The sequence below is a fragment of the Gavialis gangeticus genome, unplaced genomic scaffold, assembly GCF_001723915.1.
Source record: "Gavialis gangeticus isolate Ggan-Ray unplaced genomic scaffold, GavGan_comp1, whole genome shotgun sequence".
Classification (NCBI taxonomy): domain Eukaryota; kingdom Metazoa; phylum Chordata; order Crocodylia; family Gavialidae; genus Gavialis; species Gavialis gangeticus.
Genome location: NW_017729024.1, coordinates 101,731,546 through 101,737,584, shown reverse-complemented (window position 1 = coordinate 101,737,584; position 6,039 = coordinate 101,731,546). Strand labels below are relative to the sequence as shown.

Below are 6,039 nucleotides of genomic sequence, written 5' to 3'. Positions count from 1 at the left end.
TCACCGCCCCTTAGCAGTTGCATGACCGTACAGCCCTGGGGCTTCCCATCAGAGAAGCAGCTCTGGGTAGGGTCTGGGGAACCCTGGTGGTTTTCCCTGCTGCAGCCCTTTCCCTGCTCCTGTAACCCCAGGGGGTCTCAGTGCTGGAATTCCCCCAGCCAAGGGTGGGAGCAGTGAAAGAAAGGGTGGGAGCAGTGGCACAGAAAGGGAAAGTAGGGTTGGGAGAAGCACGGTAGGGGAGTTGCGGGGGAACAGGTGCCATTCCAGCCTCAGATCCCCCCAGGCAGCACCCAGGCAGTGTGCCAGGCTTTCAGCCCTGGCTGCTCTGGGGCTCTGCAGTCTGTGGGTATTTGATGAGTTCCCCCCACAACACATGCCAAGTTCCATGCTTCTCTGACTCATCCAGGACTGCAGAGACCCTTTTCAAACCATGCTGGAAGGGAGCAGGTCCCTAACCAGACAAGATGGCATGAAGCAGGGACCAACACTCTCCTCCCTCCTGGGCTGCACAGAGCAGAACCAACCCCCTTCTCAGCCCACAGCCTACACCATCTGCAAGTCTTGCTGGGCACCCACTGGCTTTCTGGGGAAGCAGAAGCACCACAGGGCCTGGATACCCCCAGCATGGAGCCAGCTCCTTTGGCTACTGTGAGGGTCGTGCTCCCAGGAGCCAGGATGCACCCTCCCCTCTCCTCTCCACCCCAGTCCCGTCTCGTTCGATCACTGCTGTCTCAGTTGGCTGGCAGGAGCAGGGTGAGTGGACAGCTTTTTCAGGCTTGGCTTGTGCTCTCAGGTGGTGCCAGAGAGCACTAACCAAGCTTGCAAAGCCTATGGAATACTGGCGGAATTGCCAGAAATTTGACCAGCATACAGAAGTTTTTTAAAGCACTGTAGGTTGCTAGAGAGCTGTAAAATGCAGCACTTCAAAATTAATACCTCATTTATCAAGGGTTAATTTAAAGCACTGTGCTCATTTTTTAAAGTCTGTAAAGCTGTGCACACCTGGTAAGTCATGGCAGTAAAGCACTTTAAATGGCAAAAAAGCAGCTTCTGTCCACACCTTCTATCTCTCGAGTCCTAGCCCCAACAATCTGGATTCAATTCTTAGCTCTTCTACAGCTTGCTGTATGACATGAGGTAAGTTATTTAGGCTGATATTTATAAAAGCATTTTGAAGTCAATGGGAGCTTTACTATAGATGTCTAGTAGTGGAGTTAAAGCAACATTAAGTACTTCTGAAAAATCCAACCCCAAATCTCAGTTCCCCGTTTGCAAAACAGGGAACACAATACTTCCATTTTCCTATCTTCTGCTTGTGGGATCTTTTTTGCACAAATACTGCTTGGTGTCTGTAATATACTGTATACAGCTAAATGGAGCCCAAACTTGATATGCATGTACTATTTAATACAAATAAATACATAAATAAATAAAATAATATTTATGAAGCTTTTAGGCAAGGCTGGGTCCTTGATCAATAGTGAGAGTGAGTAATTGAATTATTCTCTCCAGAGATGTGGGGCTATTAGCAGAGAATTTCTGTACCTGCCATGGAATCACTCCTCTAATTTTGACCTCTCCCAGCACAGAGCTCATGTAGTCAGGGTGAGTGTGCAGTCCAAGTTTTGTTTTTATGAACAAACAATACCCTACATCTTCATAGCATGCCTTTAGTCCCCAATATATATCCATCACAAGTTCATGCATGACTTGTGAGTTAAAAATGTCTCCAACCAGTTATTTAACTGCAGTGGAGATCACTGACTGAACAATTCACTCTGCCTAGCAAAGTAAGCCTTTTGGAAGATATGTCTAAGCATTGACCAAGCATCCATACAAAGGACTACAGAGGATTAGCTTCTTAGCTGTTAATGTGGGCTACTAAAGCAAATTGTTTTGCTGACTTTGAAACATGAGACTTTACAAACTTAATATTCTCTTGACTATTAAAGTATGTTTAACTTGTGGTCTGTGAATAGGAATATGAAACAAGAGCAAATGTATACTAGTTGACAGTAGTCTAAGTGCCTTGTTGTACGTTACAGTCAGCCGCACAAATGTGGATCAGTATTAGTGCTGCCTTGGAGTTCGAAGCAGTTACCCCCATAGTCTAGAAACCTTCTCTGACTGTCCCCCATCTGCACAGCTGTGACTTGCCACTATAGGCCTGGTGAGCAGGGACAGGACTAGGAGCTCCAGCTGTGAGTTGCCACTAGAGGGCTGGTGAGCCAGGACAGGCTTCCATCCCTGCTTTAAGAGTGGGGGTGTGAGAGATCCTGGGATACTGGAGGGGTTCAACATGGGCGGCACATCAGTGAGGAGTGGCCATACCTTAAGGGAATAGGAGCTGGGAAGTGCAGATCAGAGATAATCCTGCCTTGGAGTGGCATAACTTTGAGCTACAAAACAAATACTTAAAACCACTGTAAAATGTTAATGTACAGGTAGTCCAGAGCTCCAGGAGCCACCCAAAATTACCATGTAACAAGGCCTTAACCTCCACCTCAATACAGTTATTTAGATTGGTATCTTGGCCGTTTATTCACATTCACAAAATATTTTTTGGCTCAAATCCTTCAACTAAAACTAGTAATTTCTGACCATTTTATCCCCACTAAGATACTTTATACATAATGTTTCCATCTCGGGGAAGAAATTAACATATTTTAAATTGCTTGCCCAATGGTTGTTTAATAATCTATGATGAAACTCCATAATTCATCTCCTCTACAACTATGAAATCAGCATCTACAGTAAAGTACACCCAAACTTTGAGAACCCAGATAAAAACAGTCACTTAAACTGTTGATTCTGTTAAGAAAGACTTTGGTAAAGCTGCAGGGGGATGCGGGAGAAGGTGTTACAAAGTCAGATTTTGAAAGAATAGAACAGGTACATGTGCAAGGGACTGGGAGAATTGGGGAGGTGTGAGAGAGCTAAAAGGAGAGATAGAAAGCACTGAGGTGGAATAGGGCAATGAGAAACAGAAGAGAGAAGCAGAAGGCCACGGAAGGTATAGGGAACTAAGATTTTAACTTTACAACCCGCTACCATAGAGGAGTCTCACATCAGGCAGAAAATATGGCAAATGCATAGTGTGCCATTGTTTAAAGTTGTTTGAGTGAAAATAATAAAACTGCAGCATGTAGCTTTTTGTCCATGCCTGAATCCCAATCCATCCACACACAAACAAAAATGGACACTTTTGTCCGATCAAGCCTATGTTCCATTTTAATGTACTATACATAATGTACAACCTGTTCACAACTCCTATTCAAGCACATTTTGTTGTGCAGGCTAGAGGCAGGTGAAGACACAAAAAGTATCAATTAATAGTTACTCTAATAAATATTAGATTTACTTTGTCTGTGCTTACTCATTTACACTTGCCAACTTTACTAGAAGAAATATTAGCTGGAATGGCAAACTTGAAATAACTGTATAAAGATTAGAAAATATTCATGGTAAGTGAAAATTGATTATATGCCTATGATGACTTGCACTAGAACCTGATTCCAAGAACCTTACTTGTTGATCAGGAAGATCAGAATGCAAAAAGACCCTGCAAAAAAGAGGGACCTTGAAGTATTTGTCAAGATGTTTTCGTAAATAGTAGAGCTGAGAAGATTACAAGCTGCCTGTAGACATTTCAGAAACAAGTAAATCTAAATTTGTCGAATATATTCTTTGCTAAAATGATTTTGCCTGGCTTTAATTAAAAACTATCTGGAATCTCTGGAGCATTTGTGATTTATTTTATGGACTTAATATAATTACTTAAAATATGTCTTCCAGTTGAAAATCTACACTGTAATATGGAAAGTTTTAAAACTTTCATTTTTGGATCTGATCTTAATAGAGGCTGATTTTGCCATATGTATCATGGAGCATAAAATGCATCTAGAATTGAGTGTAAGCTACAAATTTCTGATCTGTATCCATATACATTACACACACACAGAAATGTTCAGATGCATTACCACATTTTATCCTTTCTATCTGGAATGTGTGGGGAAAGACTGACTTTCACACACACAAGAATACATTATTGTTTCCGATTTTTTTGTGTTAAAACAACTGTTTTTAAAGTCCTAGCAATAAATATGATAAGTGTTACAATATGAATATGTTTAAAGAAGAAAGTGTTTTAAAAGTATATTCAATATAAACATTAATAAACAACTATGGAAAAAAAGCAGAAAAAAACCTTTTTTTTAGTGTTGGAAAATAAAACAGCTGTCATAAGTGCTGAAAGTCTGGATTTTGCAGCTAATGCACCTATTCTGAGTACCCTTGACAAATTTGTAAGTAAACTGCAAATACTTTCAGATACCACTACATTCCAAAGGAAATTGCATTAATAGGAAATTAAATCCAACTTTAAAAATAGAATGCACCCCAAATCAATAAAAGTCAGAGAACTATAATAGGAGATGCCTTACACAAATCATGAATTACCGTTCGCCATTAGAATCTGAGATTCTAGTTTACAGCTACTTTCATGTTACCTGTTCAACATAAGTGCATCTCTGCTGTTCTACATGAGGGTTTCTGAAATAATAAACTGGAACATACTTAAATGATTAAAAGTCATATTTTAGAACAGACCTTTTATCACTTACCTTGTTTGGTATTACTGCAATAGTATACAATGCAATTATAAAAATGCATAAAACTGAGTGGATCTTCTTCCAGTTATTCGTCAGTTCTCTGTCAACAAATGACAAACTGACCCTTTTTCCTTTCAGGGAAGAATGAATATAAAGGCTAATCACTGCTACAGGAAGAACATTATCTGTTACATTCCTGTTCAGGATATCATCCTGACTCCTTGTTTTTTGACCTACAAAAACAGGAATTAAAGTCTCTTATGAAAGAGAGTTGTAAACCAGCATGTGACACATTAAATTACTTTATAACTTTGAATTGTATAAGTTTCAAGAACAATTTGCCAAAATATTCACATGCTTCTGTCTAACATCAGTATTTAGGCACCTTGACAGAGGTCTGGATTTTCAGAAATGCTAACTACTCACAACTTGAAATGCCTTTCAATTAAAGGTAAGGCACTGAGCATCTCTGAAAATTATGCCACACATTGCAATGCCTCAAAATGATTTTTTAGGTGGATAACATTAGGTATCCAGTTTTGAATATTTAGATCATTGAATTTATACTTTGATTTTTAATGTGAATGTATTATTTATATTTAGCTTACAGTAGCTGATTAGAAAAAAACAAGCTGAGATGTCAACAAGCCCACATTTTTATATGTATACAACATGGATAGCCATCTGCTTCCCTGAATTCATTTCTGTTAGCAATGTCAAAAAAGAGATGTTAGTGATTAAACTTTCCACTGAAGTGATAAGCACAACTTATTTGCCACAAATCTATGGACTTAACTTTTGGAGGAGCCTAAAATGAAGGTTCAGATCTGACTAGAGCTTCCTGAAAGATTTTTACTGTGTTTTTATCTTTTGCAGCCAGACCTACAAACACTGAAACTGAACAGGAAATCTAAAATGCTTATGATGCAAACTTGCTCACAGCTCTCTGAAGAACTTTGCTGAGATAATCCATAGAAGGCAAGGTAGATATGCCCCTTATGGACAAAGCAAATAGAGCATAAGTTTTTGCGAACTTGAGCTCACTTCATCAGATCCTGTGAAAGGACAAGCATAGAGGAGTGTATAAGGTGGAATGAGTGATTTGAATACAAAAGGTAGGAAGGGAGGAGGGAGAGGAAAGGGAGAGGGGAAGAAGGGAGAGAGACTGTACTGGGAGAATCAAAAGCACAAATAACTCATAGGAACAACGGCGTCACAAAAGCTAATCCAGATAACAGGATAAGAATCTGTATTCCCTTTTTAAACCACACAGTCCATTCTGTGGATGATTTCTTGTTCTGTAGTTTCCTGTTCAAACTTGTTTTGAAAATTTTGCTGCCTGAAAGCAGCAATCCTGAGATCAGCAATGGAATGTCCAGGGAAGCTAAAATGTTCTGCTACAGGCCTTTTTCTTAATGCAGCCAATATC

At 39.8% G+C, this 6,039-nt stretch overlaps 1 long non-coding RNA gene across 1 annotated transcript; it reads left to right on the top strand.

The window, feature by feature from the left end:
* Window positions 1-1,519: 1,519 nt before the first annotated feature.
* Window positions 1,520-5,569, top strand: LOC109298234. Its single transcript, XR_002097547.1, has 3 exons — window positions 1,520-1,605; window positions 4,219-4,304; window positions 5,487-5,569. It is a non-coding gene; the product is annotated as an uncharacterized LOC109298234 (long non-coding RNA).
* The last annotated feature ends 470 nt before the right edge of the window (window positions 5,570-6,039 follow it).